Source organism: Ranitomeya imitator, chromosome 3 (assembly GCF_032444005.1).
Source record: "Ranitomeya imitator isolate aRanImi1 chromosome 3, aRanImi1.pri, whole genome shotgun sequence".
Lineage (NCBI taxonomy): Eukaryota > Metazoa > Chordata > Amphibia > Anura > Dendrobatidae > Ranitomeya > Ranitomeya imitator.
This window is the reverse complement of record NC_091284.1, coordinates 112,982,822-113,009,166: the sequence shown is the minus strand read 5'-3', so window position 1 is coordinate 113,009,166 and position 26,345 is coordinate 112,982,822. Positions and strand designations below refer to the sequence as shown.

The following is a 26,345-nucleotide window of genomic DNA, read 5'->3' as shown; positions in this document are numbered from 1 at the left end:
GCTTTAATTAGTTTTTTAGATAAAGTATTTTTCTCCCTATAGTTTTTTAGAGCTTCAATGGTGCCATCCTGCTTTAGTAGTGCAAATGCTTTCTTTTTACTGTTAATTGCCTGTCTTACTTCTTTGTTTAGCCACATTGGGTTTTTCCTATTTCTAGTCCTTTTATTCCCACAAGGTATAAACCGCTTACACTGCCTATTTAGGATGTTCTTAAACATTTCCCATTTATTATCTGTATTCTCATTTCTGAGGATATTGTCCCAGTCTACCAGATTAAGGGCATCTCTAAGCTGGTCAAACTTTGCCTTCCTAAAGTTCAGTGTTTTTGTGACTCCCTGACAAGTCCCCCTAGTGAAAGACAGGTGAAACTGTACAATATTGTGGTCGCTATTTCCTAGATGCCCGACCACCTGCAGATTTGTTATTCTGTCAGGTCTATTAGATAGTATTAGGTCTAAAAGTGCTGCTCCTCTGGTTGGATTCTGCACCAATTGTGAAAGATAATTTTTCTTGGTTATTAGCAGAAACCTGTTGCCTTTATGGGTTTCACAGGTTTCTGTTTCCCAGTTAATATCCGGGTAGTTAAAGTCCCCCATAACCAGGACCTCATTATGAGTTGCAGCTTCATCTATCTGCTTTAGAAGTAGACTTTCCATGGTTTCTGTTATATTTGGGGGTTTGTAACAGACCCCAATGAGAATTTTGTTACCATTTTTCCCTCCATGAATTTCGACCCATATGGACTCGACATCCTCATTTCCTTCGCTAATATCCTCCCTTAAAGTGGACTTTAGACAAGACTTTACATAGAGACAAACCCCTCCTCCTCTCCGATTTTTACGATCCTTTCTAAACAGACTGTAACCCTGTAAGTTAACTGCCCAGTCATAGCTTTCATCTAACCATGTCTCGGTTATTCCCACTATGTCAAAGTTACCTGTAGATATTTCTGCTTCTAGTTCTTCCATCTTGTTTGTCAGGCTTCTGGCGTTTGCAAGCATGCAGTTTAGAGGATTTTGTTTTGTTCCAATCTCCTCGCTGTGGATTGTTTTAGAAATGTTCTTACCTCCCTTCTGAGTATGTTTTCCTGGATCTTCTTTGTTCAAGTCTAATGTTTTTCTTCCCGTCCCCTCTTCTTCTAGTTTAACGCCCTCCTGATGAGTGTAGCGAGTCTTCTGGCGAATGTGTGTTTCCCAGGTTTGTTGAGGTGTAGTCCGTCTCTGGCGAGGAGTCCATCGTACAAGTAATTCACACCGTGGTCCAGGAATCCGAATCCTTGTTGTCTGCACCATCGTCTTAGCCAGTTGTTTGCATCAAGGATCCTGTTCCATCTCCTGGTGCCATGCCCGTCTACTGGAAGGATAGAAGAAAAAACTACCTGTGCATCCAGTTCCTTTACTTTCTTCCCCAACTCTTCAAAGTCTTTGCAGATTGTCGGTAGGTCCTTCCTTGCCGTGTCATTGGTGCCAACATGTATCAGAAGAAATGGGTGGACGTCCTTGGAGTTGAAGAGCTTTGGTATCCTATCGGTCACATCCTTGATCATCGCACCTGGAAGGCAGCATACTTCTCTTGCAGTTATGTCCGGTCTGCAGATGGCTGCTTCTGTGCCTCTCAGTAGTGAGTCTCCCACCACCACCACTCTTCGTTGCTTCTTGGCTGTACTTTTTGCTGTCACTTGTTGCTGTGTGCCCTTTTCTTTTTTGCTTGCTGGTATTGCTTCATCCTTAGGTGTGCCATCTTCATCCTCTACAAAGATTTGATATCGGTTCTTCAGTTGTGTGGTTGGTGATTTCTCCATGGTCTTCTTGCTTCTTTTGGTCACATGCTTCCACTCATCTGCTTTTGGAGGTTCTGACACTTTTTTCACCTTCTGTGACCAGTAGAGATGCTTCTGTTCTGTCTAGAAAGTCTTCATTCTCTTTGATGAGTTTCAAGGTTGCTATTCTTTCTTCCAGACCCCTCACCTTTTCTTCTAAAAGGGCCACTAGTCTACACTTCTGACAGGTGAAATTTAATTCTTCTTCTGGTCGATCTGTGAACATGTAGCACATGCTGCAGCTCACCATGTAGGTTGTCACATCTGCCATGTTGCTCCTAGATCCTGCTGACTTGCTGTGTGTTTTCCTTCTTGTGTAATCTACTCAGCCAAGCTCTCTTGCAATAATGTCCTACAGGCAAAAATTGGTTTGGTGATTCTTTCCAAGCAGCTGGTCCCGGCTGTACCCAACGATCTTCTAGCTTAGGGAGACTCTTCGCTTTCCCAGAAGGCACCTGGAATATGCAAATTAGCCTCCTCAAGCTTGAATCCCTGGTTTGATGATTCTTTCCAAGCAGCTGGTCCCGGCTGTACCCAACGATCTTCTAGCTTAGGGAGACTCTTCGCTTTCCCAGAAGGCACCTGGAATATGCAAATTAGCCTCCTCAAGCTTGAATCCCTGGTTTGGTGATTCTTTCCAAGCAGCTGGTCCCGGCTGTACCCAACGATCTTCTAGCTTAGGGAGACTCTTCGCTTTCCCAGAAGGCACCTGGAATATGCAAATTATCCTCCTCAAGCTTGAATCCCTGGTTTGGTGATTCTTTCCAAGCAGCTGGTCCCGGCTGTACCCAACGATCTTCTAGCTTAGGGAGACTCTTCGCTTTCCCAGAAGGCACCTGGAATATGCAAATTAGCCTCCTCAAGCTTGAATCCCTGGTTTGATGATTCTTTCCAAGCAGCTGGTCCCGGCTGTACCCAACGATCTTCTAGCTTAGGGAGACTCTTCGCTTTCCCAGAAGGCACCTGGAATATGCAAATTAGCCTCCTCAAGCTTGAATCCGTGGTTTGGTGATTCTTTCCAAGCAGCTGGTCCCGGCTGTACCCAACGATCTTCAAGCTTAGGGAGACTCTTCGCTTTCCCAGAAGGCACCTGGAATATGCAAATTAGCCTCCTCAAGCTTGAATCCCTGGTTTGATGATTTTTTCCAAGCAGCTGGTCCCGGCTGTACCCAACGATCTTCTAGCTTAGGGAGACTCTTCGCTTTCCCAGAAGGCACCTGGAATATGCAAATTAGCCTCCTCAAGCTTGAATCCCTGGTTTCAAAATTATGTTGCCGAAACCCGGGATCGAACCAGGGACTTTTAGATCTTCAGTCTAACGCTCTCCCAACTGAGCTATTTCGGCCATAGACTTGTATTAGCGAGGGATTGTGACGGATGGCCATCCGTTTCATCCATCGTGCACTGGATCCGTCAAAAAATTGCTGTCCGTCGGGCGGAGAACGTTCAGAGGAACTTTTTTCTGCATGTTGGAAAATCGGTCAGCGACAGGTCCTGCGCTGTCCGTCGTTGGCTATAATGGAAGCCTATGGACGCAGGATCCGTCGCTGACCATCAAAAACTGGAATCCAGCGACGTATCCCGTGTTTTTTTTTTTTGTTTTTTTTTTCTCTTCTCCTCTGGTGACAGATCTGTGTTAATTTTGTAGGAAGGACTGTAACATGTAAGTTGCAAAATGGAGATATTAATCGAGAACTTGTCTTTAGCATTTTAGCTTTGACTTTGAGCTCACATTTATGTCACATACAAAGTGAGAGTTCAGTATAGGCCGAATGGACATGGCAACACCGAGGGCACCCTGACTTTTCAGCACAGCGGCACCCAGGGCACCCTGACTCTGCAGGACGGCGGCACCCTGACTCTTCAGCACGCCGGCACCCTGACTGTCAGTGCACCGCTGTGCTCTGCTTTACGGCCGGCCAGTGCAGGAAGCTGACGCCGGGGGACGTGACAGACATCAGAATGTGAGTATGTACTTTTTTTTTTTTTTAACTTTTACAATGGTAACCAGGGTAAATATCGGGTTACTAAGCGCGGCCCTGCGCTTAGTAACCCGATATTTACCCTGGTTACCAGTGAACACATCGCTGGATCGGTGTCACACACGCCGATCCAGCGATGACAGCGGGTGGTCAGCAACCAAAAAAAGGTCCTGATCATTCCCAGCGACCAACGATCTCCCAGCCGGGGCCTGATCGTTGGTCGCTGTCACGCATAACGATTTAGTTAACGATATCGTTGCTACGTCACAAAAAGCATGACGTTGCAACGATATCGTTAACGAAATCGTTGTGTGTGAAGGTACCTTTACTGAGAGCCAAGCAGCTCTGGGACCCTCCCCAGATGTTGAATTAATAGGTAGGCCGAAAATGCCCCATGTCCCTTGTAATATCACACAATATCACTTCTGGGGACTATTTTTTTTTTTTTTCTTAAATGGATGTATTTTGGGTAAAAAAAAACAAACACCTTTTTTCAATTTGGTTTAATTAAAGACTTTGCACCTTTTTGCTTTTACAGGTTCTTTGTTTCCTTGCACATACTCGGCTGAGAGGAGCTCAGAATAAAAGAGATGGATGTTGGAAACCCTCTCATCTTTCCTTTAGAACGAGTTCACTGATGGATTCTGTTGACTCAGTCGGCAGCCAGCCATAGTCAGTGCAACACTCAAACAGTACAAATATAAGGGATGGTGGGTGATTCCTCCCTTAAGCAACGCCATGTGATTCTGGACTGGGAGCTAATGGGAAATCACTATGTCTTACTGGTATCCTGTTTCTTACTTCAATGTAAACAAGGCCTCTAGCCTTAATGGTTGCGGAGTTATTTGAGGAAAATGATGCCCAAGGGAATCCTTTTTAAAAGCCCGTTTGAGGGGCCCCATCACATCTAGATATGAATAGTCACATGTCGGTACCATGTCGGCGTGCTGAGCCCAGCGCTTTAATCACAGTAGGGTTATCTGCAAGGTCAGTGTATAAGAGGCTTTGAAGTTCTCAGTCTAAATAGACGCTCTGTTCTTTAAAGGATGCAATTTTACAAGTCGAGCGGAGGACACGCTCCCATCAATAGCTCCAACTGCACTGTAATAAACACCATCTCCATCAATATTTAATGCGCTGAATAATTGTGACCATTTCATTTTAGTATCTTGTTCTAATTATGAGTTGTGCCCAAACAGTCGCTTTCGTCTTTTCCAGGATTATATCTAACTAGATGGTGGCTCGATTCTAGCGCATCGGGTATTCTAGAATATGTATGTATGTATGTATATAGCAGCCACATAGTATATAGCACAGGCCACGAACAAAACAGTATGTGACACAGCCCACGCAGTATGTTAACACAGCCCACGCAGTATGTTAACACAGCCCACGCAGTATGTTAACACAGCCCACGCAGTATGTTAACACAGCCCACGCAGTATGTTACCACAGCCCACGCAGTATGTTAACACAGCCCACGCAGTATGTTAACACAGCCCACGCAGTATATAGCAGTATGGGCACCATATCCCTGTTAAAAAAATAAATAAATAAAAAATAAATAAATAAATAAATAAAAAAAATAAAATAAAAAAGTTATATACTCACCCTCCGGCGTCCAGCGAAGCTGTGTCGTTGAGCGTGCGGCTGCCACCAGCTTCCATTCCTAGGATGCATTGCGAAATTACCCAGATGACTTAGCGGTCTCGTGAGACCGCTAAGTCTTCTGGGTAATTTCGCAATGCATCTCTGGGAACGGAAGCTGGCGGCAGCCACGTGTGCCTCGGCGGACGACAGAAGGTGAGAATAGCAGGTTTTTTGTTTTTTATTATTTTTAACATTAGATCTTTTTGCTATTGATGCTGCATAGGCAGCATCAATAGTAAAAACTTAGTCACACAGGGTTAATAGCGGCGGTAACCGAGTGAGTTACCCGCGGCATAACGCGGTCCGTTAACGCTGTCATTAACCATGTGTGAGCGCTGACTGGAGGGGAGTATGGAGCGGGCACCGACTGCGGGGAGGATGGAGCGGGCACTGACTGGACGGGAGTAGGGAGGGACTAATTCTCGGCCGGGCTGTGGCCGTCGCTGATTGGTCGCGGCAGCCAGGACAGGCAGCTGGCGAGACCAATCAGCGACGCGGGATTTCCGGGACGGAAGTCACAGACAGACGGAGGTACCCCTTAGACAATTCTATATATAGATGTGATGAGGATTGTGCTCACTCACAGAGGTATATATTACTAGAAGGGCGAAGCTGCCATAGTTGGGAGATTTTAGATTAGTTTGAACACCCTAATTTCTATTCAGATACCGTGGCCTCTGCTTCGATTTTGTTTTATTAGGGATTTTACATTGGGAGGGAAGCGGCTTCCTGTAAAACGATCAAATAACATTCTAGATTGGCCTTATTACACAGGTTAAAGGGGTTCCCTTTAATGGCGGTCTGTAAACAGAGGCTGGACAGACATCTGTGTGAGATGGTTTGGTGAATCCTGCATTGAGCAGGGGGTTGGACACGATGACCTTGGAGGGCCCCTCCAACTATAACATTCTATGATCACATATCCTTTCATTAGGACATCAGTAACAGAGTGGTGGGAGTTCAACATCTGGCAGCTCCACAATCGGCACTTCTAAGCATAAAACAGCTGCACTGCGCAAAGCTCCTATTCAGGAGAGTATAAGCTAATCCTAAGGACTGGCCATCAGTGTCATATGCCCATAGAGAAACATTTCAGGACTTGTAAGTACTCCCAAGCCTCTATACCAGTGTTCTCCAACTCTGGTCCTCAAGAGCCACCAACAGGTCATGTTTTGAGGATTTCCTTAGTATTGCACAGGTCATTGAATGCTTGCCTGTCCATGTGATGCAATTATCACCTGTGCAATACTAAGGAAATCCTGAAAACATGACCTGTTGGTGGCTCCTGAGGACCGGACTTGAAGAACACTGCAGTCTATACCATATTATTGGCTGTTTTTAAAAGGTTCTACAGGAAATGTGGCGCCACACTTCACAATAGATTGTTTGAAGTATTGCAACTCCATCCAAATTGGAGCTGATCTGCTATGCGTGGCACAGCTAATGGACTAGTGTGGTGATGTTTAAGAACAAGGCGAATGTTAATCTGTTATTGTATTTTAGTGGAGTTTGAGGTCCCAAAGTCTCATTAAGGCTGCTTTCACACATCAGTTTTTTGCCGTTGGGCTCAATCTGGCAAATTTTGCAAAAAAATTATTTTTTTTTTCCACAGATTGTGAAAAACTGATGCGACCGATACGTTTTTTGCTGGATCCTCCAGCTATTTTGGATCCTGAGAGAGAAGAATGGAAAAAGCAAAAATGTGCCCATGGTCCATTTGAAAAAAAAAAAAAAAACAGGAATCCGACGCCGGATTCCATCATTGGACGGAGCCGGTGCCATAGGCTTCCGTTCTGGCAAAGACCAGATGGCGCCTGATACGTTGCTGTGCGTTTTTTTTTTTTTTTTCAACATACACAAAAAAACGTTACTATGTCTGTTTTCTCCTGCCGCCGGAAAACCAATTTTCGGCGGATCCGGCGAAAAACAGATGAAACTTGAGGCCATCTGTCACTAATACAAGTTTGAAAAAAAACTGATCCGGCTTCAATTTTTGCCGGATCCTTTTTTTCAAAATTCGCCGGATTGTGCCTGACTGCAAAAAACTGATGTGTGAAAGCAGCTTAACTTGCTGCCCCATGAATCTTTTTCTTTCACGCATGACAGCACCAGAGAGCATATCCGCCCTTCAAGGACAGGAAACCTACAGAATGAAAAGGAGGAGCCTCTCCAATCGCCTCAGTGGTTTCTTGTCCTTGAAGAAGAAGCCTTCACCCTTGTATTTTGCTCAGGGAGAAGATCAAAACCACTTACCCAGTGGCTTCTTAGTGGCGGACTGTGTGCTTCTTCTGGCCAGATAAGTAGGTCGATGGTACGCCGCAGTGCTTCCTGGTGAGGAGTACGTGGCTGCATGGCAGCGCTGTAAGCACTTCAGTGAAGACTGCAAGTCGTTCCAGACAGTGCCGTACATCTGCATCTCCCTGAAATCCTTATGGTACCTGTGGGAAGGAGGTACAGGTGATGAATTCCTACTACATGCCAGACCTGGTATCCTGTGGATTGATTTATTGGTTCATAATTGAAAGGACTTATTTATCACTGGACTGATGGGCACAGTATGGGATTACTGTTTATGCCAGTATTTACTATGTAGGTACTGTCAAATTATATTCTGTGGGAATTCTGTGCTTTATACACTGTATGATCGATAGGGGCTGCCCTCTAGGACAACAAACAATCATGTGAATGAGCACTGGAGAACCATCTTCAGTCTAGGTGCCAGAAGTCTGCCACCCATCCTTGTGGATGAGGATGTCATCCGTGCACAGTTTTGGAGGTGTCTTTGTTGTGGCTGTTTCTTTTCCTCCTATTTATGAAATGAGTTAAATTACTCTGTACATTTCTTTCTAAAGTTAATGTAACTAGTAATCCTGAAGGATTACTGTGTTGTGTGTGCGGCAGCTAATGGGGGTCTGTATACTTAAGTCTGCTCTTGAACCTTTGCCCTTCTTTAGTAAGTTGGATGAAGTCTCCAGGGCAGGATGAATGCGTCCTAAGTCGTGTCACACTGAGGGAAGGCTCTTTTCCTTTCTTCAAGGTTATCAGTTTTCTTACCTTTGTGGATTAGGTAAATAAATCCAATATCACTGGGCACATGACGGCAACTCCTGCATGTAGATGAATCTATTAGCGCATAGTTTACCATTTCTGGAAGAGCATACTTTTACTTTGCAGTTCCTGGTTATTCAGTGGGTGCTGAATCAAAGGTGAAGATTGCCCCTAAGGCAGACTGGTCATCTCTACCCCATACCAGAATTCTTACATGGCAATGGAAATGCAGTATTACCATGCCATATCAATAATCTGATATGGACACTATCCACAGATATATCTGTGATCTGGGGACGTACCGTAATCTCTTCTGTGGGTTTAAGCGCCATGATTTTCGGCCTTGGGGAAAAGGCAGAATGTGGTTGCATAAGTGTGAGCACTATATAATTCGGGGTGTTTGTGTTCAGAATTAGCAAATCACATTCAAACTCGCGTTAAATTGTAGTCAGTACCCTGCTGTCATCATTTACAGTGATTCGGATTAACCCCATATAAAGTTTAGCTGTCTTAGTAGGATTTTACTGAAATTTCTTAGTACTTTATTACTTGCATTTTACAGAAAAAGTCATGGTCCGTAAACAGCTTACAACACAGCAAAGGAATCTCGTTGTAATTTATCAGTCAGTAGGAGGATGCAATTTGTTTCCAAGGCATTAGATGTATCATGGAGCACTATGAAGATGGTCATCAAGAAGTAGCTTAAATTTGGCAAAAGAGTGACATTACCTCCAATGGGCGCCGCTCAAATTTATGAAAATACAAGAAAAAAAAAATGGTCCTGGAGGCTGCCAGCAACATTGCAGGAGCTGCAGGAATTTCTGGTGTGTTCTGCATATGACAATAATTTCAAATATTTTTCATATATCTGGCCTGTGCGGTAGGTTGGTAAGACAGAAGCCTATCAAGTATGCCAAAAGCTTGTGAGGAAACGGGTTATGGACTGATGAGACCAAGGTCGAGCCTTTGGGCCATATTCCAAAAAGTATGTTTGGAGTTAAAGTCAACAATGAGCCTCACCAAAAGAACACTGTACCCATAGTGAAGTATGATGAAGGCATCATTATTCTTTGGGCTGTTTTTCAGTAACTAGAAATGGTGCTTTAGTCAAGATGGAGGGAATTATGAACAGTTACAAACATCATTCAGTTTTGCAACAAAACCCTCAGTCCTCTGCTAAAAACCTGAAGATGAAGGATCATTTTACATTTTAGAACAATGACCCTAAGCATACCTCTAAACAACAAAAGAATGGCTTCACCAGAAGATGGCTGTTTTGGAATGGACTACACCTGAATCCAGTAAATCTATGGGTGACCTAAACAGGGCGCTGTACACAGATGATGGCCTCGAGATTTAGGCTATATTCACACTTTGCGGATTTTGCTGCGGATCCGCAGCGGATTTGACCGCTGCGGATCCGCAGCAGTTTCCCATGAGTTTACAGAACAATGTAAACCTATGGGAAACAAAAAACGCAGTGCACATGCTGCGGAAAAAAACGCGCGGAAACGCTACGGATTACATTCCGCAGCATGTCACTACTTTTCTGCGGATTTTAACCTGCTCCAATAGAAAACTGCAGATGAAAATCCGCAGAAGAAACCGCAGTAAAAACCGCGATAAATCCGCAGTAAAAACCGCGACGGGTTTTCACTGAGGATTTAGGAATTCTGCTGTGGAAAAATCCGCAGTGGAATCTGCAAAGTGTGCACATAGCCTAAGAGCGCTACTGCAAGGCAGAGTGGGCAAAGATTGCCAATTCCAGATGTGTTTGTGATAGGCTCTTGCCCAAAAAGACTGAATGCTTTCATAAAATTCAAAGGTGTACTTCAGCCAAGTATTACTCTGTTGGTGTGCATATTTTATGCAACTGCATTATGTTCTTTATTTTTTCAATTGAATTGTACAGATTATGGATGGCAATAAAGACGGAAAGGCTGTGCACACGTTGCGGATTTATTGCGGATCCACAGCGGGTTTTTTTTTTCTGTGCGGAATTGCACCAAATCCACAAAGGATTGCTCAAGCAAGATTAGTCAACGGGAATCCAGAATTGTTGTGCACATGCTGCTGAAAATTCTGTCCTGATTCGCAGCATTTTATTTTCCGCAGCATGTCAATTCTTTTTGCGGATCTGCAGCGTTTCTGCACCAATTTACTTTCATTGAGTCAGTCAAACCGCAGGAGTAAAAAGGTTTGCGGATATGCTGCCAAAAACGCTGCAGAAAGGAAATGTCAGAAGTAGGAAGTGTGTGTGGGCGGAGAATATGTGCATGTCTGTGCGTGTGTCTGTCTGCGGGTGTCTGTGTGCGTAAGTACCCAGCCGTCGGCTGGTGGGACTACTACTCCCACCCGGCTATGTCTGCTGTCACATAGAACAGTGACAGCATGAGCCGATGATGGGAGAGTAGTCCCGACGCCCTCCTCTCCTGCAAGCAAACAAAAATAATAAACCAACATATACTTAACCTTTCCGCTGTAGTCCATTTAATAATGAGTGTCCCACGATGATCTCGCGTGTAAAACAGTTCGCTCTACCCGCCGCCGGCGATACACTGATGGGAGGTGATCGCTCCCGCAGTGTATCACTGAGTCACCGCGAGAGTTCACCAGAGTTCATCAGCTGATCAGCTCCGGTGCTCTCAATTGCGGCACCGCTGCTTGAGAAAATTCTCATACAGCGGTGCCGTAAGTGAGGGCATCGGAGCTGATGAACTTCGGTGAATTCTCAGTGATACACTGATAGGAGGTAATCGCTCCCGCAGTGTATCGCTGCAGACTGGGTAGAGTGGTCACATCTCCCGATGTGACTGTTCTACATGTGAGATCGTCGTGGGACACTCGGTAATGGACTACGTCAGACAGGATAGAATTATATGTTAGCTTATTTTATTTTTGTTGCAGGAGACGAGGGTGTCAGGGATTAGGCGTTCAGTAAGTATGGTAAATTAAGTATGGTAAATTAAGATTCAATAAAGGAGTCTGTGATTATTTCAAATAAAGGACTTTATTCCGGCTGTGTCTTTATTTACCATGTAACTATGGGGTTAGTAATGGATAGGTGTCTTGTGGAAGCTTCTCCATTACTAACTGTGGGCTTGATGTTGCCTGCACCGTTTCTGGAACGGCTGAGAGCTGATGTTTTTAGACTGGGGGTGCCAATAGCCATGGCCCCTTCCCAGGCTATTAATATCAGCCTGCAGCTGTCTGCCTAGCCTTTGCTGGTTCGATTTTTATAGAGGGACCCCATGTCAATTTTTTTTCTGGGGTTCCCCTGTAAACTAGTAAAGGCTAAGCAAACAGCTGTGAGTGGATATTAAGTCTGGGAACCTTTATGGCTATCGGCTCCTTCCCAGAATATTAACATCTGCCCTCAGCCATCGGCTTTCCCTCTGCTGGTTATTAAAATTATGTGGGAGCCCATGCAGTTTATTTTTTTGAAAAATAAAGATATTGCATTTCACGCAAATTTCTGACCGTTGCTTTTTTGTTACAGCATATGTAAGTGAATTATGTCAATCAAGAAAAAAAAGCGCATGAACCGCACCTCCAAAAATCATACGTTGATCTAAAGCCGCTAGGCAAAAATTACATAACTGAACATGAGGTTCTTAGTTTAACATTCCGATCAGAGTGTATGAAGCTCACTGCCACGTCACGTTGGTGCTGTGGGGCAGCCGTTGTTGTGGTTTTGTGCTGGTGGGGTGGCGTGGTCTGAAGACACCGAGCCGTCTGCCTTCCTGTGCTTTGCCGCTGTGGCGATGGCCGGTGCGCAGCTCTGCTCCGTTAGGGCGGTAGGACCTACTACGAGGCTTCACGTCAGTTGGCTTCATACAGTCTGATCAGAATGTTAAACTAAGAACCTCATGTTTGGTTATTTATATTTTTTGCCTAGCGGCATTAGATCACCGTATGATTTTTGGAGGTGCTGTCCACTCTCTTTTTTTTTTCCAGCATAATTATGTTAATACTCCTGCATAGACGTGTGTGTGTGTGTGTGTGTGTGTCTTTAATATTAATGAGGATATCTGGCTGAAGAGGTTGAACAAGGAAATTACATCACAATTTTTATTTTTTTTTATTATCTGTATTTAGCTCTATGGATTTACAAAAACGCATCAAAACATTAAAACCGCATTAAAACCGTGCGGATTTTCAACTGTTTTCTGCCAAGAGAGGCAGAAACCATGCAGAATTTTACATAAGCAAATCCGCAACTTGCGCACATAACCAAAAAGTTCTGAAATGTGTTTTTTTTTTTTTTTTTTTTAATCAATACAAAAGTCTGACATTTTAACATGGGCATGCAGGCCATTTATATCCACTATGTTTCCTGGTTGTGTTACCCTATGCATGCCAGAGTGGAAGAACTGTACCTCTCAGGTGCTTGGGAAAGGTGGGTGTTGTCACCCAGGCAGGCACGTCTCACTCGGGCACAGTGGTGTGGATGATGCATGGCTCAGTGTCAGACTATTGCAATAGGTGAGTAAGAAGCTGAGTCTGTCCCCCCCTTCAGTCACATCGGAGTCACGTGTGCCGCTAGCGGGTGATGGTAGTGATCTATATTACGGGACCCGGTATGGTCCAAGCCACTGCAGTGAGCAGGAGATGGCGTGTTAATATACATCTGCCGCTATTAATTTGCTGTGTGACTCGCAAGTCCCGAGTTTTGCTCACCTCTGAATAAAAATCAAAAAGATGTCACTTTTTTTTTCTGGCATTTTTCATTGTTTGGCTTCTGCAGCAGTCTTGAAGCTGTGCTCTATCGAGACCAAAGACCTCTATACACATTGGAATAATATTGGCCGATATCAAAAGGCTCAGCCATCAGTCTGATATGTATGGGGCCCCACAATAGATGCCTGCTGGGGTACTTAAGGATCCTGTGTTATCGATCCTTTGAGGTATTTTGCCCCCAGAGATGTCCGTGCGCTCCTGTGGTCTCAGAGAGCTGCTGTCAGACAGCCTGTACTGTGACTGAAGCAGCGCTCTATCCCTCTATCCCAGCTGGAAGTTCCAGCACAGTCTCACATACCCGCCTGTTAGTAGATGATATCCAGCCATCTGTAAACTTCCCATATCACCTTTCACATTAAACAACCTTTGCTAGTTGCCCAACACTTTTGTGGATGAGAAGGGAAGTTGTGGTTTTGTTTTAACAGGGTGGATGGGGCATCCATTTACAAAGTCATCTACTATTTCACTTTCCATACTGCTGTCTGTTGTGTGTGTATGTATGTATGTATATATATATAATCCATTAAGCTTAACATTATTGGTCTTCTGTACTGACGACTTTTCAGCAGTCTTTATCGTCACAGGCAGGATTAGAATGAAAGATAACACCTATACATGGATAACACACCTTCACAATAGATGATGGTCACTATTCATCTTCTCCCCGCACATTGACCTCTGCACAGATCATATCCATAACGCTGCCATACATCTCAATGAACATCTTCAGACTATCGATTTCGACCAGCCATTTCGCTCGTGGTAAATGGCACATTTCTTGTTTTAAAGAACGCCTTGCTTCCATGAATGCTGTTAACCTGCAGATATAGTGATTACAGCCGTGGGTAAGCATTCTGCCTTTAGCTGCGCTTCCACGAAGCCGACTATACAGGATTTAAATGCAGAAGATTAACCCTATATCTGCAGGTACATTGCATTTCTGGAAGTGAGAGATTTTCTTTAAGCATATCTCTAAATCCTTAGACAAAACGGCCTCCACTAAAGTAAAAAAAAAAAAAAAAAAGACTTCATGTTATTAAAGTATAAAAATATAAAGGAAAAATTCCCTTTTATTGTTTTATTTATTCAGAAAAATTAATTACCTTATCATTGGTTTGCAGGGTAGCTTTGCAGACTACAAGGACATCTGCAAGGAGTTTGTATATTATCCCTGTGTTTGTGTAGGTTTCCTCCGGGTTCTCCGGTTTCCTCCCAAACTCCAGACATACTGATAGGGAATTTAGATTGTGAGCCCTGATGGGGACAGTGATGATGGTGTTGGTAAATCGCTGCAGCATATGATGGCGCTTTACCGATACGTCCTTGTAAGCTCTTGTACCAAACCTGTAGTTTACAGAAGGTTGAGAAGATACTTGATACCCCTTTGTCCCCATCGTCTTGTCTGTTCTAGTGACTACAGATGTCACAGTTACAGGGGTTTTCCCGTCCAACGAACTTCCACAGTTTGATTTGTTTTAAATAAAATGTTCCTGTGCCGAGATAATCTTATAAATGTGCCCCTGCTGTGTACTGTGTAATGGCCGTGTCTGACCCTACAGGAACATGGTCTGATCTCACCACAGCTCCTGGGCAAGATGGGAAGCAATGGTAGACAGACAGAATCATTTGTAATCCCGTGCTGTTCTTTCTCTGTGATTAAACAAGTTTCTAAACAGGCAGGGAAATAGTTTTCCTTACAGAATTCAGCAGCTGCAATCACATGCTGTAATTTTTTTTTCTATTTTTAATATTTAAGAATAATTTAATATTTAATATTTCCCTGGGAACACATCTGGGTATCCACGCCTGATATTTCATGCTGAATTTGGTCTGTTCCATTCACTTAAAGCAAGAAGAGATGGAGAAAATGTTTAGGAATTGAGCAGAAGCCGATCTGTAAGACACAGAACTTTTCTCCCTTTATTTTACCGTGGCTTGGCCTAAAATACCCTAAACCCTTTTTAGAAGCTATAATCATTTCTTTGTGGAGGACAAGGAGTTGGTCTCTAGATTTCATTTTTAGAGCAGTATAATTGTTTGAGAAATAAATTTTAGGGAGGAAAAATATCAAACCTGTAACACTGTGGCGTTTACCATAGCGGCTTTAATGTGGCTTTCAAGCTGCAGCACTTTTGAGGGAAATACAAGACCTTTATAAGGTGTCTGGAAATCTCCTCTGTACAGACGGCTTTTGTCAGGATAGATGGTGGCATCTTGATGGGCTCCAGCAATTGCTCAGATGCTTATTTAATGTCTTAAATATCTTTTGTGTTCCGGTTTAGCATAATGGACCTCAGGGAGTTATGAAACACTTTGAAATGTTTGTGAAGGTGTGCAGCGCCACGTCTGCGTCTTACCAGGAGCCTCTGGCTGTGATATTGGCTTAAGCCATCCCTGTGTTAATTTTCTGTGTAATGAATTCCAGGCATTTCATCAGGTCAGCAGAATATTGCAGTTGTATGTCAGCAGTCTGCCCGGCCGTTAGCACCCGGCTCCTTCTACAAACAGATTTCAGGTTGACGTCTATCTCAGTCGGATAGGTTGATGTGTGTGAATCACCTGATACCCAAACCCTGGGGCCAGCCTTAATTCTACCCTTCTGCCCACTGGCCACAAGCCATTGTTGGGTATGTGATTGATGTCGCTGGTAACAGGGTATATCCTGATTCATGGAGCTGAGGCCGGAGGTCAGAATCATCACCCAGCTGTAGTCTGGAAATAACAGTAGGCGGCTGGCAGGGGGCTACCATGGCCGCTGATACTGCACATATGCAATGTGGCATACCGGCCTAATAATCTGCTGCTCTATAGCACAGATTACATACATATGTGGTAGGGTAACCAGAAGAATTGCTGACCTCTCCTATTCCTATGTAAAAAAAAGAAAACACACAAAAAAAAAAAAAACGGCATATGACACATATTGTTAAAAGATATATATGTGTGTGTATGTATATGTATATGTATATGTATATGTATATGTATATATATATATATATATATATATATATATATATATATATATATATATATATATATATGTGTGTGTATATATATGTATATATATAGTAACATAGTAACATAGTTAGTAAGGCCGAAAAAAGACATTTGTCCATCCAGTTCAGCCTATATTCCATCATAATAAATCGCCAGATCTACGTCCTTCTACAGAACCTAATAATTGTATGATACAATATTGTTCTGCTCCAGGAAGACATCCAGGCCTCTCTTGAACCCCTCGACTGAGTTTGCCATCACCACCTCCTCAGGCAAGCAATTCCAGATTCTCACTGCCCTAACAGTAAAGAATCCTCTTCTATGTTGGTGGAAAAACCTTCTCTCCTCCAGACGCAAAGAATGCCCCCTTGTGCCCGTCACCTTCCTTGGTATAAACAGATCCTCAGCGAGATATTTGTATTGTCCCCTTATATACTTATACATGGTTATTAGATCGCCCCTCAGTCGTCTTTTTTTCTAGACTAAATAATCCTAATTTCGCTAATCTATCTGGGTATTGTAGTTCTCCCATCCCCTTTATTAATTTTGTTGCCCTCCTTTGTACTCTCTCTCTAGTTCCATTATATCCTTCCTGAGCACCGGTGCCCAAAACTGGACACAGTACTCCATGTGCGGTCTAACTAGGGATTTGTACAGAGGCAGTATAATGCTCTCATCATGTGTATCCAGACCTCTTTTAATGCACCCCATGATCCTGTTTGCCTTGGCAGCTGCTGCCTGGCACTGGCTGCTCCAGGTAAGTTTATCATTAACTAGGATCCCCAAGTCCTTCTCCCTGTCAGATTTACCCAGTGGTTTCCCGTTCAGTGTGTAATGGTGATATTGATTCCCTCTTCCCATGTGTATAACCTTACATTTATCATTGTTAAACCTCATCTGCCACCTTTCAGCCCAAGTTTCCAACTTATCCAGATCCATCTGTAGCAGAATACTATCTTCTCTTGTATTAACTGCTTTACATAGTTTTGTATCATCTGCAAATATCGATATTTTACTGTGTAAACCTTCTACCAGATCATTAATGAATATGTTGAAGAGAACAGGTCCCAATACCGACCCCTGCGGTACCCCACTGGTCACAGCGACCCAGTTAGAGACTATACCATTTATAACCACCCTCTGCTTTCTATCACTAAGCCAGTTACTAACCCATTTACACACATTTTCCCCCAGACCAAGCATTCTCATTTTGTGTACCAACCTCTTGTGCGGCACGGTATCAAACGCTTTGGAAAAATCGAGATATACCACGTCCAATGACTCACCGTGGTCCAGCCTATAGCTTACCTCTTCATAAAAACTGATTAGATTGGTTTGACAGGAGCGATTTCTCATAAACCCATGCTGATATGGAGTTAAACAGTTATTCTCATTGAGATAATCCAGAATAACATCCCTCAGAAACCCTTCAAATATTTTACCAACAATAGAGGTTAGACTTACTGGCCTATAATTTCCAGGTTCACTTTTAGAGCCCTTTTTGAATATTGGCACCACATTTGCTATGCGCCAGTCCTGTGGAACAGACCCTGTCGCTATAGAGTCACCAAAAATAAGAAATAATGGTTTATCTATTACATTACTTAGTTCTCTTAGTACTCGTGGGTGTATGCCATCCGGACCCGGAGATTTATCTATTTTAATCTTATTTAGCCGGTTTCGCACCTCTTCTTGGGTTAGATTGGTGACCCTTAATATAGGGTTTTCATTGTTTCTTGGGATTTCACCTAGCATTTCATTTTCCACCGTGAATACCGTGGAGAAGGTGTTTAATATGTTAGCTTTTTCCTCGTCATCTACAACCATTCTTTCCTCACTATTTTTTAAGGGGCCTACATTTTCAGTTTTTATTCTTTTACTATTGATATAGTTGAAGAACAGTTTGGGATTAGTTTTACTCTCCTTAGCAATGTGCTTCTCTGTTTCCTTTTTGGCAGCTTTAATTAGTTTTTTAGATAAAGTATTTTTCTCCCTATAGTTTTTTAGAGCTTCAATGGTGCCATCCTGCTTTAGTAGTGCAAATGCTTTCTTTTTACTGTTAATTGCCTGTCTTACTTCTTTGTTTAGCCACATTGGGTTTTTCCTATTTCTAGTCCTTTTATTCCCACAAGGTATAAACCGCTTACACTGCCTATTTAGGATGTTCTTAAACATTTCCCATTTATTATCTGTATTCTCATTTCTGAGGATATTGTCCCAGTCTACCAGATTAAGGGCATCTCTAAGCTGGTCAAACTTTGCCTTCCTAAAGTTCAATGTTTTTGTGACTCCCTGACAAGTCCCCCTAGTGAAAGACAGGTGAAACTGCACAATATTGTGGTCGCTATTTCCTAAATACCCAACCACCTGCAGATTTGTTATTCTGTCAGGTCTATTAGATAGTATTAGGTCTAAAAGTGCTGCTCCTCTGGTTGGATTCTGCACCAATTGTGAAAGATAATTTTTCTTGGTTATTAGCAGAAACCTGTTGCCTTTATGGGTTTCACAGGTTTCTGTTTCCCAGTCAATATCCGGGTAGTTAAAGTCCCCCATAACCAGGACCTCATTATGGGTTGCAGCTTCATCTATCTGCTTTAGAAGTAGACTTTCCATGGTTTCTGTTATATTTGGGGGTTTGTAACAGACCCCAATGAGAATTTTGTTACCATTTTTCCCTCCATGAATTTCAACCCATATGGACTCGACATCCTCATTCCCTTCGCTAATATCCTCCCTTAAAGTGGACTTTAGACAAGACTTTACATAGAGACAAACCCCTCCTCCTCTCCGATTTTTACGATCCTTTCTAAACAGACTATAACCCTGTAAGTTAACTGCCCAGTCATAGCTTTCATCTAACCATGTCTCGGTTATTCCCACTATGTCAAAGTTACCTGTAGATATTTCTGCTTCTAGTTCTTCCATCTTGTTTGTCAGGCTTCTGGCGTTTGCGAGCATGCAGTTTATAGGATTTTGTTTTGTTCCAATCTCCTCACTGTGGATTGTTTTAGAAATGTTCTTACCTCCCTTCTGAGTATGTTTTCCTGGGTCGTCTTTGTTCAAGTCTAATGTTTTTCTTCCCGTCCCCTCTTCTTCTAGTTTAACGCCCTCCTGATGAGTGTAGCGAGTCTTCTGGCGAATGTGTGTTTCCCTGGTTTGTTGAGGTGTAGTCCGTCTCTGGCGAGGAGTCCATCATACAAGTAATTCACACCGTGGTCCAGGAATCCGAATCCTTGTTGTCTGCACCATCGTCTTAGCCAGTTGTTTGCATCAAGGATCCTGTTCCATCTCCTGGTGCCATGCCCGTCTACTGGAAGGATAGAAGAAAAAACTACCTGTGCATCCAGTTCCTTTACTTTCTTCCCCAACTCTTCAAAGTCCTTGCAAATTGTCGGTAGGTCCTTCCTTGCCGTGTCATTGGTGCCAACATGTATCAGAAGAAATGGGTGGACGTCCTTGGAGCTGAAGAGCTTTGGTATCCTATCGGTCACATCCTTGATCATCGCACCTGGAAGGCAGCATACTTCTCTTGCAGTTATGTCCGGTCTGCAGATGGCTGCTTCTGTGCCTCTCAGTAGTGAGTCTCCCACCACCACCACTCTTCGTTGCTTCTTGGCTGTACTTTTTGCTGTCACTTGTTGCTGTGTGCCCTTTTCTTTTTTGCTTGCTGGTATTGCTTCATTCTTAGGTGTGCCATCTTCATCCTCTACAAAGATTTGATATCGGTTCTTCAGTTGTGTGGTTGGTGATTTCTCCATGGTCTTCTTGCTTCTTTTGGTCACATGCTTCCACTCATCTGCTTTTGGAGGTTCTCTGACACTTTTTTCACCTTCTGTGACCAGTAGAGATGCTTCTGTTCTGTCTAGAAAGTCTTCATTCTCTTTGATGAGTTTCAAAGTTGCTATTCTTTCTTCCAGACCCCGCACCTTTTCTTCTAAAAGGGCCACTAGTCTACACTTCTGACAGGTGAAACTTAATTCTTCTTCTGGTCGATCTGTGAACATGTAGCACATGCTGCAGCTCACCATGTAGGTTGTCACATCTGCCATGTTGCTCCTAGATCCTGCTGACTTGCTGTGTGTTTTCCTTCTTGTGTAATCTACTCAGCCAAGCTCTCTTGCAATAATGTCCTACAGGCAAAAACCTGGAATATGCAAATTAGCCTCCTGAAGCTTGAATCCCTGGTTTAGGGATATATATATGTATATATATATGTGTATATATGTATGTATATATGTATATATATGTATGTATATATGTGTATATATATATGTATGTATGTGTGTATATATATATATATATATATATATATATATATATATATATCTCATTAAATTTGTTTTTATTCTCTGATTTACTAAGTTACATGCACCAGAGTTCTGGCTTAAGCTGTGCCGAATATGGATGGAGCAAATAGATTCTCAAAACCCGGCAACATCTGTATTTTGTAGTCATTGGATGGGTGCCCTACGGATCACCTGATCAGTGCCCCTTCTTCTGATTAACCAACGTGACGTGACATCACACATGTCGTGCTGCAGTGATGAGGTTGCGCCAGGCTTGCTAATCCCAAAAAAAGCCGGTGATGCCTTTATGTAGACGGCATATTCCACAGGGATTTATGCAGGTTCTGTAAATCTATTCACACAAACCCTAGTGCCAAATTCTTAGTTTTATAAATACTTGACAAGGGGTTGTGGCCTACTGGGTATTGGATGGGTGGTGGGGAGACTGAGCTAAATACATCCAGAAATGCATGTACCTGGATGCAATGAGATCTATAGGTAGTTTTGTACTTTGTCCTGGCACGCAAAATGCGTTTGGGAAAAGACCACTTGACCTTCAAGTTGTACAGGGGTGGAATATGCCACCCGTGAGGCCCTAATGGGCTTGCATATGCCTCTGATTGCTTAAGTATTTGTATATAAATCTGAAGGGGAACATTTTTTTTTATTTTTTATTGGTGTGCTCCATGAAATATTAGAGCACCCCCCCCCCCGAAGTGGGTTACATATGTAGTCACCATGTGGTGGCACATAGCATGTAGTCGTCATGTGGTGGCACATGGCATGGAGCAGTCACTGCACTGATCATGGCACCTTAGTATCTAACTTGTGATTACAGGGTCTATATGTAGATCTGTATAGAAAGTCATTAGATAAGGGTCACGGGCAGCCCATCTGTAGGCTGTATACACAAACCTCCTAACATGTTGGTCTCGGACTTGTGATTGGGAACTTCCCCCTTATGTCTAAGCGCTGGAGGCCCCTTTTATATACAGAGCAGAAGGAACATTTATGATTGTGGTCCAGCAGGGTTATCGCCTGACGGCATGAAGTGACCCTACTACTCCCCCGGCCTCCATGCTGCACTGCAGACCTCCTTTGATTAAAGCCTCTGTACATTGTATTCTCAGGAGTCTCTTCTACTAAGGATCTAGAAAGCTGCTCTGTCATCTGGTCAGTAAAGTGCCACATTTAGACCGATGCCATCTGTTGGGTTTCCTCTGTGTTCTTCTGATAATTTTAAGAAAACAAGCAATTCTGTGAAGTCCTAATCAAGAGCAGTTTCCCAGAGATCAGTGACCTCATGTTCACGTCTGATAAAACTACTGTGTCGGGTGGAAAGCCACAGAACTCTCCATAAAATGCTTCTAGGTTGATGCTAACGGAGTCTGCCCCTTACGGAATTATCCCATTAAAAAAAAGTTGAATTTAAAGTAAAAAAAATAAAATAATAAAAGCAACCTGTAAAATGGTATTTACAGTATACATACATTAAAATTGAAAGTTTTTGGATAGAACTTAAATTGGTGTCAGTGGTATTGCTTCCTAGTTTTTCAGCTGTATCTAAATTCTGCCACTGGCAATGCGGAGGAGGACACCCACATGCCGAACAACTTTTTCACTTTGTGATAAGGATAATAGAAAAAAATACATATGGTAAGTTTCTTCAAAAAGAGAACAAATATGGAAAGCTTTATAGATCTGTATCCTGCTGCTAGACCCTTGACGTGCTGTTAACAAAGCGAACTTGATATATTAGTCACAGTGGCCCTCACCGTTCCGGTCGTAGATGAAATCAAACTTTACCGCAGCTACGATCTTTGGAGCAGAATCCACATCATCCTCCATCCTCCACATCACCCTCCATCCTCCACATCACCCTCCATCCTCAACATCACCCTGCATCCTCCCTGTCCATCACACTTAGGGCTCGCTCACACTCTGATCAGAATGTAAGTCAAGTGTCAGCTTAGATGAGAGAATCGTAGCCTAGGTGATACGATGAACAAGATATCTCCATTCTGTAACTCTGCGGAAATCGAGCGGCAATCCGATCCGAGAGCAGTCTGATGTTTTCCATAAACTTGAATCCAATTTGCACAGCAAATTCCTCCTCATGGATCGGAATAAGGAAAAGCCTCTGATCTGGGTTGCCCCATAGAATAACATTGGAACCACCATCATATAGCACTTATCCGATGTATACGCTCGTGAGTTCCTCATTCTATGATGTTGCTCTTGTTCTTGCTATTAGTATCTCAAGTGATCACCGCCAACAAGTCTGTCCCGAGTTCTCCTTAGAGAACGACTGATACTGAGGTTTCAGTATACTCTGAAGAATAAATTAAATAAAAACGCATTAATATGTCAAACTCATGGTACGCAAGTTTCTCCCTGACCCTGTGTTTAGCCTTCTCCACTTCCTCTCGGGGCAAATGTGATGGACCACTTTTGTGGAATATTGCTTATCGCTGGCAACATTGTCACAACATGCCATCAAGATGTAGGTGGCAGATTTTTCTTCTTTTTTTTTTTTTTTCTTCTTTCTTCCTCTGTTTTAGGACGTTTTGCGAAAAGCATGGTTAAAACTCATTGAATTGATATAATGGAAAATCCTGATGGCTGTTCTGTTCCTGTGAATGTTTTCAATGATCGCTGATTCTTCTAGTGTCTATTACCGTAAGTCCCATTGATGCAAGATGAAATAAATGTAGGGGTACTCTGATGCTACACATTTAGTCGCTATCTGCTGACTGCTGGGACCGGCATCCGCACAACCCCCTGTTCCTATAATTCCTGTGGTCTGGATGGAGCTGCACTTGACAGACACCAACCTGACATCCATCTCCTGCCCTATGCATTGCTAAGAGCTATTTCAGATCTGCGGCATCGGTCAATTTACAAGGCGGCTTTTCTCTGTAGCGTGTGAAGTCTCCCTCGTAGTGCTGATACTGTCGTACGCATCGCCACTACTTTCACCCCATAGGAAAGTACAGTGCCGGCAAAAAAAATCTTTACAAGTTCAATGAAACCACAAAATCTTAATATTCAAGTGTTTTATTGTGAATATTTTATTACAATTAGTATTTTGTCATGTCACCCTTACATTTTATCACCATCTGCAGTCATTTAGGCATGGATTCAGCAAGGCTGGCTAAGTATGTGGAGTCCATGCTTACCCAGAGTGTCTTCAGCACCTCCTTTAATACTGTATATTTTGGGTTATACCGTGACACGGTACTCGGACGACGCACAACCTTTGAGCCTCCCCTGACCAGCCTGAAAGTGCTCTCATCACTAAACATCACTTTCTTCCACTCTTCAGATGTCCAATCTTGATATTTCTTACATAAGGCAAGCCTTTTCTTCATTGCTGCTGTGAGCAGGAGCTTCTTTGCGGCACGGCAACTTGGTAGACCCAGGTCCTTCTGCAGGTGGTGACGAATTGTCCTAGTTGCGATGTTCTGGAGGAGCATAGGGTACTTATAGAAGGATGTGACATCACTTCACACTTCAGAAGCTTATCAGTCCTTGGTGAAGTCTTCTGTCTGCGTATGATGCCTTCTACCTGACATTGATAGATGGCTCCTATATTTCTCAGGCATGTGAGTGTTTGGCTGGTAAGGATGACGCTGTAGTAGAAGGTATTCGGCCTTATCTTGTGTTTCCTTATGTAGAGGTGTCGGCTGCATTAGATATTACTTGTTCTTCCTACTGGATGGTGAATAGATAGATTTCCTGTCTTTGCCCTAAATAGGTCTCCACGACTATAATAAATTGCTAAGTCTTGTCGGTGTAACTCGTGTTATAGAATGATGCTCTAATTCCTCATGATCGTTTTCCCAGTTGATTAACTTTTGGTTTCCTTAGAATACCAGAGAGATTTTCTTTTACCCTTTCCAATGTACTTGAATTAAATACCACATGATACCATGGTGTATGTTGGGCATAAAGGATTTCTTAAGGACTCTACAAAACGGTCTTTCCCATTGGAATATATGAGGCCTTATTCAGACATCTGTGAATTATGTACGTGTTTTATCAATGTTTCTTAGACATCATGGCTCGGATTTAGCCGTATAAGTCTGTGAAAATCACAGCAAATGTAGGCATCCATGTGCGGTCTGCGTTGTGATGAGTAGGACAAGCTTTCCAGTATTTTTTTTATTTTTTCCATACAAGAAAATCACTGCTGAAAGACAGATGATGAAAACTAAAACCCTGATAAAACATGGAGTGTTTATTGGCTGCAAGAAAAATCAGTGTCTGAATGAGCCCCGGTGAGTCTGAATTTTCTCCTGAACTTGGAGGTCACACAGAAATAAGTTACAGCACAGCCTGGCTGAGGTGATCATCCCTGATCTCCATAGTCTTGTGGCTACCAGGATGATCACCTCTGCATATGACACGTGTTGCCCTCACCACAAGCATTGAAGTTCTCCTGTGGCTGGAGAAAGTGAACAGTATTAGGGCTTGTTCAGACAAGTGAGTAACTGACCTCTTCTGCACCCGGATGAGCACATGACGCCAGTCACTTTGCAGATGAGCCCGAGTTTGGCCGTATGAGCCCAGCTTTAAGCACATAATACATATTACACTTTTGTCGGCCGATAACTATTGGGGCATCAGACAGATGATTGTTGGGGGAGTTACGGTTCCGGCATGTCTGATTTCGAACTGCCAATCCTTTTGTTCTCTCTGAGATAAGTCGCCGCCAGAGATGTCCGGCAGCTGCTCTTTCATACAGAACACACGGGTATGGGAGAGACGGCAGAGATAGCTGCTAGCCAGACCATCTAATATGTATGGGGGCTTTAGGGTTTATTCACATTGGCAGGCAGAGTGCTAAGCACTCCAAAACTGCACCATGTTGTGGAGCTGCTATGGTTTTTAGCCACACTCGTTTGTCACTTGTACAAGCCACCAGGATGAAACCACATGTAAAACATGCAGATTTACTGTGAATTTTATGACTGCATGGCACATACTAGCCTGTGTAAATGCAGCTTTTGGGATATATGTATGCACAGAGATTTTTCAATGTGGATTATTCTAGTTGAAAAACCCCTTTTAAGATACGAGGAGTTTGGGCTCGGCTTTTTAAGAATGTGTGTATATATGTGTGTGTGTGTGTATATGTGTATATATATGTATATATATATATATATATATATATATATATATATATATATATATATGTGTGTGTGTGTGTATGTATATATGTATATATATATATATATATATATATATATATATATATATATATATATATATATATTATATACACACACACACATATATATATATACACACATTCTTAAAAATATACATACATATATTATATAATATACATACATACATATATATTTTATTATATAATATATGTATATATATATATATACACATATATATACATATATATATATTATATACACACACACATATATACACACATTCTTAAAAATATACATACATATATTATATAATATACATACATACATATATATTTTATTATATAATATATGTATATATATATATATATACACATATATACATATATATATATATTATATACACACACACACATATATACACACATTCTTAAAAATATACATACATATATTATATAATATACATACATACATATATATTTTATTATATAATATATGTATATATATATATATATACATATATACATATATACATATTATATATTATATAATATATATTTATATATATTTATATTATATAATAAAATATATATGTATGTATATTATATAATATATGTATGTATATTATAAAATATATATATATATATATATA

The 26,345-nt window shown here is 42.2% G+C and overlaps 1 protein-coding gene and 1 non-coding gene across 2 annotated transcripts in view; one reads left to right on the top strand and one right to left on the bottom strand.

Moving 5' to 3' along the window:
* Positions 1–26,345, top strand: part of NLK (nemo like kinase) — a 203,239-nt gene that overhangs the window by 13,842 nt on the left and 163,052 nt on the right. The window lies entirely within an intron of this gene.
* On the bottom strand, positions 3,092–3,164 carry TRNAF-GAA (transfer RNA phenylalanine (anticodon GAA)). The gene has a single exon. It is a non-coding gene; the product is annotated as a tRNA-Phe (tRNA).